The sequence below is a fragment of the Gymnodraco acuticeps genome, unplaced genomic scaffold (assembly GCF_902827175.1).
Source record: "Gymnodraco acuticeps unplaced genomic scaffold, fGymAcu1.1, whole genome shotgun sequence".
NCBI classification, from domain to species: domain Eukaryota; kingdom Metazoa; phylum Chordata; class Actinopteri; order Perciformes; family Bathydraconidae; genus Gymnodraco; species Gymnodraco acuticeps.
Genome location: NW_022989867.1, coordinates 1,372,185 through 1,383,375, shown reverse-complemented (window position 1 = coordinate 1,383,375; position 11,191 = coordinate 1,372,185). Strand labels below are relative to the sequence as shown.

Genomic DNA, 11,191 nt, shown 5'->3' with positions numbered 1-11,191 from the left:
GGATTTGTGTAAAAAAATAGTTTTTGGGGGATCGGTGTTTTGTTTGATTTTAAACAAACAAAGTCTTGGCTTTCAGAATATGAAACGTTTATTTCCAAAATCACACCATTAATACATTTTTGAAGCTTGCCACTCTGCTGTTCCGTAGCGCAGCTTCCCCTCCTTCCGGCTGAAATTGTGAATGCAAGGCGTATAGTAAGGGGTGCCGCCAGGGATTTTGGGCCCCATGAAAATATATCACATTGGTTACTTACATTTTTTTTTCTTAATGTTCTAAAATAGAACACACGCTAAGTTTCCGTCCAAAATCAATGTATATAAAATATAAAAATAAAGTGAAGGAACAGCAAAACGAGCGGTCTACGAAATGAGAGTCTTCTGGCTTAGTTCAGTGAAGTTGGAACGATATTGGGAGATTCGGATTTCACGGATCAATAACTCATGAACAAAACGTTGTTCAGACACAAATGACGTCTCCTAAGTACCGTGGTAAGGTTGACAACGAACTACAATCACATTTTGATCAAAAAAAGCCAATACGCCGTAACGTGCCGTCCTCCGAGCTGGACACATTACATTGGTCTCTATCCGCAGCCCGAGAAGAAACGAGTACTCAGGGACCGTCTGCAAAGTGAAACTCTGAAAAAAGAGAATACAATAATATTCAATCACTATTATACAGTATATTACTACCAAACTCACCACACACATCAATAGGTTCCTGGTGGCCATACTACAACAAGGAGTTTTGAAGAATATGCTTTTGACTAATATTGGGGAATATTTATAATGTAAAATCTTTAATAAATATGGCATCATCTTCAATAACTTTACTATTATACAGTATATTTCTACCAAACTCACTATTTGCATTGTTGTTGTTAGCATCTGGTTAGCTAGCTGCGCTAGATGACGGATATTAGAAGCTGTTTCTAAAACAAAGAGAGGGAGAGCTCTGTCCTGTCAGACAGAGAGAGATAACTACAGCTCAGTGAGGTAAGGGACTCTCTGAGTGTTTAGATCAGGGGTGTCAAACTCAAGGCCCGGGGGCCAAATCCGGCCCGCAACTTCCTTTTATGTGGCCCTGCAAGAGCTTGCAAAGAATATAATACGTTTATTATACGGTTACATGCCGCTTTACAGAAGCACGTTGCCAATAAACTACATGTCCCACAATGCATCTCATTTTGTGACATGCACACTGAAGAGACTTGTAATGATTTGCCCTAGACTTTTGCCTTCAGACGTAGTTCATTATGAAGTTATTACCCTATCCGATAATAATCCAATGCAGAGGCAATAATGTAATATACTGTAATACATTATTTTATATATGTTATATATTTATATAGTCTTAAAGTTACAACCGGCGCTTTGAGTGCAACTGTCACGATCTGTCTTTGTGGTGTTTTGTCTTGTCTATATCTGTTTTTGGTTTTCTGTCTGCGTTGTGTTTTGTCTTGTTTGGATTTGTCTGTGGTTCCCTGTCGTTAGTTTCCCTGGTGTGTCTGATTACCCGATTGTGTTCACCTGTGGCCCCTGTGTTTTCTCCTCCCTCCTCACCTGTGTCTTGTTTGTGTGATTAGTCTTGTGTGTATTTAAGTTCTGGTTTTTCTGTCTGTCTTTGTCAGTTCGTCTTGTCATGACTAGTTCGTCGGTGAGTGTTCTGTTTTGTCTTTGTTGTTCACCTAGCCTTGAAATAAAGGAATTTGCACTTTAATCTGCATTTGGGTCCTACCTGCTTCACACACCGTGACAGCAACGATAATGCTAATGTGGCCCGCGATGAAATTGAGTTTGACACCCCTGGTTTAGATAGTTAACTTTAGTCTAGTTATCTCAGTCGGTCTCAAACGGTTTGGTCACCATTTATGAGAATAAATGAAAAACAGTTATTAAAGGGATAGTGGAAATGGAACCTCAAATAGTTTCGTTTTAACTTATATACAAGCATAATTACGTACCAAAACAATCACACCTGATTAAAAATATATAATAATTGCCTTACGCATGTTAGAAGCACTTTATTGCAGCTTCCCCAAAGTTTTTTAGAAACGAAATGTTCGACTCAGCCAAACCGGAAGTGACGAAAACTCAGGAAGACGATACGATAACAAACTATGGCGTCTATGCAGAATGAACGTGGAAGGGCAAATATACCAGACAAAGAAGAAGGATTGTACGAGGTATCCAGTGATGATAGCGAGTCAGAAACATCCTCTCGGCTTTCCTACGAAAATGTCGTTTTAGGAACTGAATCTGAATCCGGTTCAGTAAGCGACGATGGTGACAATATTGAGCCAGACGATGGACCATTACGTCCTTATTTGTTCGAGCCCGAGGTGATGGTTCACGGCATGGGCAATGGCGAGGATGACCAGGACCAGGCGCCAGATGATGCACCCCTACGCACAAATAATCTTGACTGGTAGGTCCCTAAGCATAGCTCACGCATCTTAAGATCACCTGTAGCCTTTACAAATATGAATCATTGTTAACCAGTTAAGCCCGAAGGTCCCCCCAGTGGACCCCTCCCACAGTTTTTTTTCTCTCACATGTCTCAGGGCTTCTTAACATTTATGAAACTAATAATGTTTCATACCCTTTTAAAGGTAAGAAACTCCGCTAACTGACAATAAGAACAATTGTTAGCTAGAAAAAACACAAGAGTAATACCAAGCCTTTGAATTAGCATTGAGCGAAACAATGCTAACTAATGCTAACGCTTTTTTACACACAACACACGGTAGAAATGCCCTTATTACTATCTTAACTGCACAAACAAGATATACCATTTAAAGCTGAGACTCCACACATGTAATCATCACTGTAAGACCTCGAATTCCTGGAGCTATCAGCCAGAAAAGAGAAAGTAAACAACATCCGGTTCCAAAAATATTACAATAATTACGTCTTACCTTTTTTGATTTGTGATCAAAAGTTGTGTTCAACGGAATAAAAACGCATCTCAAGGTTAATCCAATGTCGTTGTGTCACGTAGAATTTTTTACTGATAATCAATCATCATATTTATGGCAATATAAAGTATTGCCGTCTTACAGTCTTATAGTATTACCTATAGTGAACATTTCTGAACAAATTTCACCCACTGACGACGAATGGCTGGGTTTCTTGGAAACGCATGAGTCGATACGCCATTCTCTGCATTTGCTGTCGCACTACAGCCATACAAAACACATCTATTCACCATAATAAAGGTCGGCTATTCACATGCAAATGCTATTGAATGTCCGCCATTGTTTGTGCCCGTCTTCCTCTGCTCTCGTCATCACCCGAAGATTCCCGACGATTCCCGAAGTATTTCGTTTCATTGAGAGGGCGCAGTAAAATTGAAAATAAAATGAAACTAGGCGCATGAAATTAAAAAAAATTGTTTATTATGCTTATTTGTAATACAAATACATAAGTTAAACCCAAAATTCACGGGTTTCCACTATCCCTTTAAATACTATGACAGTAAAACAAGAATACAGTTTAAAAAGGGGTGTGATTTGTAAAATATCCATAAAGAAAAAGAAAATCTGTGTACAGTTCTGTTTCATATGGTTGTTGAGAGATGTATCCATAGATCTCTTAATTTAGCTCTCAAAGTGCACCAGATTCATGGTTTTAACTTCAATATTTTAATAGAAATCTTCCTGGGGGAGCATGCCCCCGGACCCCCCTAGAGGAGGTGAGGTGAGGTGAGGTCCCCCCCCATAAAATATCACTTTACCTCTGCTTACACCTATATGCCGCGAGCTGATTATCGAGCCTTCGTTGTAAGAGTCGCGGGTATACTGTGTATTCCACTGTAGCGCCCGGTACATTAATGGGAAACACTAGTTTGTACATGTTCAATATATTTGTAACACTTTACACATTTCTTTTTTTGGTTCACCAAAAAAGAAATCTCACTCCAAGCTGAACTCAAAGGTTGGCAGCCCTGCGTGCGTGCGTACACACACACACACACACACACACACACACACACACACACACACACACACACACACACTTCCCCCAGACCAGTAATCCAAACGAAAATATCTTCCCTCCGTAGTATTTTGATAATTTGCTCCGCTAATAATCAATCAGATCGATGGATTCCAGAGAAGAGGAAACTTTAAAAGGCCTTTTTCTCAAAATGATGACTCGGTGACAGTCATTATATAATGTGACATATTTCGCTTCATATTTGGAGAACAAAAACAATCCTGATATCATTAGAAAGCTAGGAATTTCCTCTTTCACAAATGTGTCTTCGGGGCAATGCGACTGATTTCGATGGAGCAGGTCACATTTGTATTACCGGTTGAGAACTGGTTGAGTGACTGGTTCAAGTATTTTGAAGTTTGAATCCTCCATTTTCATATTAAATCAACTATATTTTCTATTTTACTAACCAATGCCCTCGCAAAAGTCACACTAAGGATGCAAACCAACGTCCTCAAACTAAAGTGACTAAAATATATGCTCCATCATCCAAAGTCTTCAATGATGGCCAGATCATAGAACTCTCTGCGGTCCTACAGTAAAACTCCTTCATTGTGGATTCAAAGTCACTCACACAGACCTCAATAAGACCACCCCTTCCTGTCCCTTCACACAGTGTCTCTGAGCAAATGAGAAGATGTTTCAGGGTGGGGGTGGGGGCGACGGACACATGATACACAGAAAAACATGGTGTAGTACTTTGGGCATCTTGTTACAGACTGGGGGTGGGGGGCAGTTCATCAGGGGCCAAATACCACCTATATCAGGTTTTTAACAAAACAAAATATGAAACTGGAGTGTTTGGTATGAAATCTGTACTATGATTTGTGATGAGTGAATTATTTAGTAGTCTGAAAGCCCTTCTGCCTACGGTAAGGCCTATCGCCAAGGGGCTCGGTGAGTCATGTAAATGTAATACTGCCTAACCCTAGTGACACAGACCTGGACATGAAGTCATAGCCTGGTTATCAAGGCCAGTCTCACATCGAGATGTTTTCAATTGTATTGTACATATACAGTAGGGATGTGCATCTCCATCACTGAGGCCGATGCGATACGTTGCCAACGATACGATACATTAACGATACATTTGAAGCACCGAGCGATGCGATACGATGCGATTTAACACAATGCAAAATAATGATACAATTCAATATGGTACGACCGAGGATTTTGTTCCTTATATGCAGCAAATCATAAATTAACAAAAAAGTGCTTCACATATTTGGTTCTCTCTACTAGTACTACACATCCCATTATAGTGTTTATTGTTAGAACTCAGGCACTTAGGAGGTAGGACTCAATTGCACGACCCGGGAGACAAAGGTAAAGTATTGGTAGGATACTTTATTTTCCAAAATACAGCAAAAGATGGTCAATAACTAATCTCAGGATGAGATGACAAAAATTGAGAACAAAATGATAATCGCTCACGTGGTGAGGAACAAAGAGCATAGACCTGACCAAGGCAAAAGACAAGGAGCATAGACCTGACCATGACCATAGCAAAAAACGAACTGACACTGAGAGACAGGGGAATTTAAACACAGGGTAACTGTTAGAGTTTATTGAAGGATAAACGTGTTTTCATAATATGTTGTCATTTTATGTTGTAAAGAGACCATAGTCAGAAAAGAGGAACAGAGAATAGGCTGTTCCTCTTTTCTGTGGACCATACACACACACACACACACACTCACCCACATGATTGCGAGTCACAAGACTCCCATTGACAAATAAGTCACTCGCCGATTCTCCTAGCTGAGAGTTGGTTTTGGAGTTGACATGACCTGTCACTCGCTGATTCTCCTTGCAGCAAGTAAACTGGAAACATGAGTCCTGTTATCTTTGTTCACTGGGTTCTGGTTATTGAACCGAGCTGGGGTTTACTCTTACAAAGTAATATATAGATACCTCACATTAATTGGTCCTTCGAGCCGGATTCCAATACATCGTGACGGGAAGGAGGAGGGAAAAGACACGCCGCAAGTCTGTCGACAGCCGGGATCATCAGCCGACCCCGAGAAAGACCCGGGACGCAGAATTCGTGGCCGGGCCGGTGCTTATATGTCCAACCTCCCTCATCCTCGGCACGATTGACGGAATCCAACCGGACCAGTGACCACAGATAACGGGTAAGATAAAAGTTGATATACATGGTTTCTCCACCATTTAAGGAGGTAGAGAAAGGCTTCTCCGCCATTTAAGGAGGATTGACGTGTCTTTGGGTACACTTATGAGAAAGGTTTCTCCGCCGTTAAGGAGGTTGATAAAACGTTGATAGAGAGAAAGGTTTCTCCGCCGTTAAGGAGGTTGATAAAACGTTGATTGAGAAAGGTTTCTCCGCCGTTAAGGAGGTTGATAAAACGTTGATAGAGAAAGGCTACTCCGCCGTTAAGGAGGTTGATAAAACGTTGATAGAGAAAGGCTACTCCGCCTAGGAGGAGGATCGACGTGCCTTTGGGTACACTTATGAGTGAAAGCAGTGTGTAAAAGTGTCACCAAGTGGAATCAGCGCACAGAGTGGAAACCTAACGGTGATAACAAAAACTCTGTGGTCTGTTGAAGTACACTAGTGGTGAATTAGGAATTAGGTTCTGACCGGCACGTTGTCCAGTAGGAACACCAAGCAGTAAGAGAATTAAGCGACAAATTGAGAGCGATAGTGGAAGAAAACAAAGCGCAGGAACAAAGAATAAAAAGAAAGCCCCCCTTTTTTCTTCACAGCTTTCCTCTAATTGCTGAAGCAGCAGTATGACTGCTTGTGCTTCTTCTCAAAATGCCTCAAAAATGGCTGCTGAGCGTTGAATTTAAAACAAGGAGTGAATAATCAACGACTGGTCTGAAGTTGGAGTGAATAACATTGAAAATTAATAGATCAATGTGTCGTAGATATTTAAATAAATAAGAAACTATAATTTGTCGTGTTTAGCATAGTTTTTGTGGGATGCAGTTACGTCACATTGTGGTTTTCATGAGAAGTTTTGAGAACTGATTGTTACTATTGCATTGCATTGTGAATTTTGTGGTATTTGTCATTAGGTAGTTTTTGTAATATCATTAGTAGACATTAATTGTGTTTATGAAGAAAGAGTAAGTAAACAGGAGGGATCTGTTCATGTTTAAACATGACAGAGGTGCTGCACGAGGCTAAAAGCACACTGTTGGCTAAACACAGAGAGGTGATTGATGAGAGAAGCTTGTGCAGGAGCAGCTGCAGGGCACAGAGAGAGATAGACAGGAGAAGTAGATGTTTTGAAGAGTTCAGAGAGAGTACAACTTATATAAAGTTAACTACTAGTCTGAAGAATGTTATATTGTTTTGTGAGTAAAACATGAAGTTTTAAGAACCCTTATGACAATTTTTGGCCACGAATGGGCCAGGGTAAAGGGAGATTTCACCGGGTCCTCGCCCAATGGAAACCCCCTGGAACCAGGTCAGCAGGACCTCATAAATGCACTCGCTCCCGTAAATATTTCAATCGAGAGGGTTTTTGCACTGAGACGAGACTTTACTAAAGTCTCAGGGTGTAAACAGGGAGAAAAAGAGTCAGTACAAGATTTCAGAATCAGAATGGAAGATTGTTTCCGTATCCATAGCGGAATTCCACCCAACAATGCTGTTGACTCCCCATATGTGCAGCAGCTGAAACAAAGCCTGATGAATGGGTTCCACCCAGGTATTGCTGACTTTATCCGCAAGCATAATGTTAACCATAGGACATGCGACTTACAAGAGTGCCTAAATTATGCAGAACATGCAGCAACCCAGATCAAAGAAAAAAGACATAAGAAAGCGTCAGCATCAGCTTTCTTCATAGGAGAAGATGGGGAAGAAAATCAGATTTTCTTTGTGGGACCAGGACAGGGGAGAGGCGGGTTTAACAGAGGACGAGGGAATGATAGAGGAACAGGCAGAGGCAGAGGAGGAGGCAGAAACGCAGAAGGCAAATTCCTCTGCTACAGGTGCGGAAAGGAGGGGCACATGGCGAGAGACTGTGAGGAACAGAGACCACAGAACAAAGAAGGGGGACAAAAGGGACAGTACAAAGACAAAAAGACATGGCCCCCTCCCTTCACATAACCTACATAGTTATGACAACTGACTAGACGTAGAAAAGGAAGAAGAGGACGTCCACACACGTTAATGAACGGCCTTAAGCCAAATATGGCATGGTTCTCAGTGATAGACTTGAGCAATGCCTTTTTCTCCATTCCTGTAGAAAAAGACTCACAAGGATGGTTCGGGTTCACACATGAAGGAACAAAGTACACATACACCAGATTACCTCAGGGGTATGTGGATAGCCCAGCAATCTTTTCATGAGAAATAGCACATTGTTTGGCTACATTACAGATACCTGACACATCGCAGATTTTGGTATATGTAGATGATATTCTTGTTGCGTCACCCACACAGGAAGAAAGCACAAAAGTCACACTACAAGTACTGACACATTTGGCCAAAACAGGAAACAAGGTTTCAAGACAGAAACTTCAGTTTGTGAAAGAGGAAGTGATCTTTTTAGGCCACAATTTAAACTGAGAAGGGAGACGCATACACACAGAGAGGAAAGTGTTTCACAACCAATACCTCTTGTGATATTAAGGGATATGCAGAACAACGCACCCGACAGAGAAAAGAAGAAATGGTTGACAGATGGTGCAACCACAGACCCTGAGGGAACATTCAGAATAAACAACAAGATAGTACTCCCTGTTAGTCTCTATTAAACAGCAGCACATTTGAGTCATGGGCCGTGCCATGTCTCAACAGGAGGGAGATGGTGACAATAATAAATGAACACTTCCATACATACAACTATATTACATTTTCTAAAAACTTTTGTAGAGCCTGTGTAGTATGTTGCAGACAATGCTCAAGGCAATGAGCGACCACAGAGAGGAAAGTAGAAACATGCATGAGAATCACACCCACGGCAAAAGGGTTGTCTCCCTTTGAGATCATAACAGGAAGGCAATTCAGATTACCAATCACAGACGAGGTGAGGGAGGAGGATGATGCTGAGGCAGAGACTACATTAGCTGAATGGATGAGCAGACTCTTCAGAAGTAATGAGATAGCTCGAACAAATAACCTGCCAGACATTTCTACTCCCTTACAGGATACCCGAGTGCAGACTGGTGACCAGGTCCTCGTGAAGGTGATTAAGAGTAAGCATTGGCACTGTCCACGGTGGGACGGTCCCTACACGGTACTGCTGACAACACCGACTGCACTAAAAATCGCCGAAAGAACTACGTGGATACATCAGAGCCACTGCAAAAAGATAATACCTCTCCAACTTAACGACGGATAAGTGGTGGAAGTCCGGCTACAAAGGGCGGTGTTTCATTAGGAAATACTGGTCTCAACCCCGGTGAAGAAAACAACAGAACCACTATCACAACTAGACTATGTTGGGAAAGGTGTTGTGTGTAGTGACCCTGCTGGGTCTGACGCTAATGACTATAAAGACACTGTAACCAGCTAGTAATTATGAAAAACAGGAGGGAATGTTAGAGTTTATTGAAGGATAAACGTGTTTTCATAATATGTTGTCATTTTATGTTGTAAAGAGACCATAGTCAGAAAAGAGGAACAGAGAATAGGCTGTTCCTCTTTTCTGTGGACCATACACACACACACACACACACACACACTCACCCACATGATTGCGAGTCACAAGACTCCCATTGACAAATAAGCCGTTGGTTACATACACTTCCTCATGCATGATTTGTAACTGTTTGTTGAAATAAAAAGAGGGTGCCAAGGAGAAGGCGAGGAGAGTTGGCTCTCCTAGCTGAGAGTTGGTTAAGGAGTGGACATGGCCTGTCACTCGCTGATTCTCCTTGCAGCAAGTAAACTGGAAACATGAGTCCTGTTATCTTTGTTCACTGTGTTCTGGTTATTGAACCGAGCTGGGGTTTACTCTTACAAAGTAATATATAGATACCTCACAGTAACAAGACACAGGTGGGAACAATCAGGGGCGGGGCTGACAATGATGAGCACAGGAGACACAGAAGGGGTGACAGGTGAAAACAATCAGGAAATCAAACACACCAGGGAAACTAAAGACAGACAGGAAAACACAGGGGAAAAGACCAGACAATACACAGGGAGGAAAACATGACAAGGAGACAAGCAAAACACCCACTACCAGACACACAAAACTAAAAACGTGACATAACACAAGAATCGTGACATTTATTTTTTACCTTAAAAAAAAACACTTGGACCTTTCACAAACAGGCCTTTTCACAAGTCCTTTGTAGTAGTGTTTTCTGTCTCCAGAGTATAGTAGAATGTTATAACACCTCACAGTTAAACAATTTAAGGATGCATTGCCCAGGATTAACAATGTAGTAGAGCAATGCCCATACAACTGCCGGACTGATGAGCTTAACACTCATTCATAGGCTAACTCACCAGTGAGCAGAAAGCAGTGGTTTGGTTTCTATATTGACAATAAAGAATACAAATAACCTTTCACAGACAGGTATTTCATAACTGCTTACAATTGTAAGGAAGACATTTAAACTATTATTGGCAGTCACAGGCTGCTGTAAACTAAACACCACTCTCACTGACATAACACCTCACTTGAGTGATTTAACTCATATGTCTTACTTTCAGGTTTTTATTTTCAGCCGCAGACCCCATGTCGCCTCTTTATGTGCGTCGCTAAATTCCTCGTACTGCTTGTGTACTTTGCTGGATCAACTGGCTTTCAATTGAAAGCATGGCCAATGCTGTCCCATGGTGTTGCGAGTGAAAGTCTTTATCCTTTTGATGGTGGAAAAGTTCTTATCTGACTCGGATGTCGTCATCGGAGTTGTTACTATTATTTTGACCAAAATAACAGTCTCAGCAAACGTATCCTCCAAGTTGTTCTCGTGAATGGATTTCAACAGAGACAGGGCAGTGTTTCCAGTGTGAAGCTCACTGTGGCGGTAGAGCGTGGTCAGCTCAGACTTCAACTTCTCCTTGTTTCCCAAAGCAGGCCACAATTTCACGTCGCATTCAAGCTCAGGTGTAGGAAATGACAGGACATGCTGTGGGAAGAATGAGCTGTCAACGAGCTTTGCAGCGATCAAATGGTCACTCTGTGAGAACCTCTGTTCCACCTGTGAGATGACTGTGTCACAAGCCTCCTTCCTCACCGGCGCTGTGCTGCTGACTCGTCGG

The 11,191-nt window shown here is 41.7% G+C and overlaps 1 long non-coding RNA gene across 1 annotated transcript; it reads left to right on the top strand.

Annotated features, from left to right (window-relative positions):
* Positions 1-5,779: 5,779 nt before the first annotated feature.
* LOC117533259 lies at positions 5,780-6,621 on the top strand. Its single transcript, XR_004567033.1, has 2 exons — positions 5,780-6,241; positions 6,289-6,621. It is a non-coding gene; the product is annotated as an uncharacterized LOC117533259 (long non-coding RNA).
* The last annotated feature ends 4,570 nt before the right edge of the window (positions 6,622-11,191 follow it).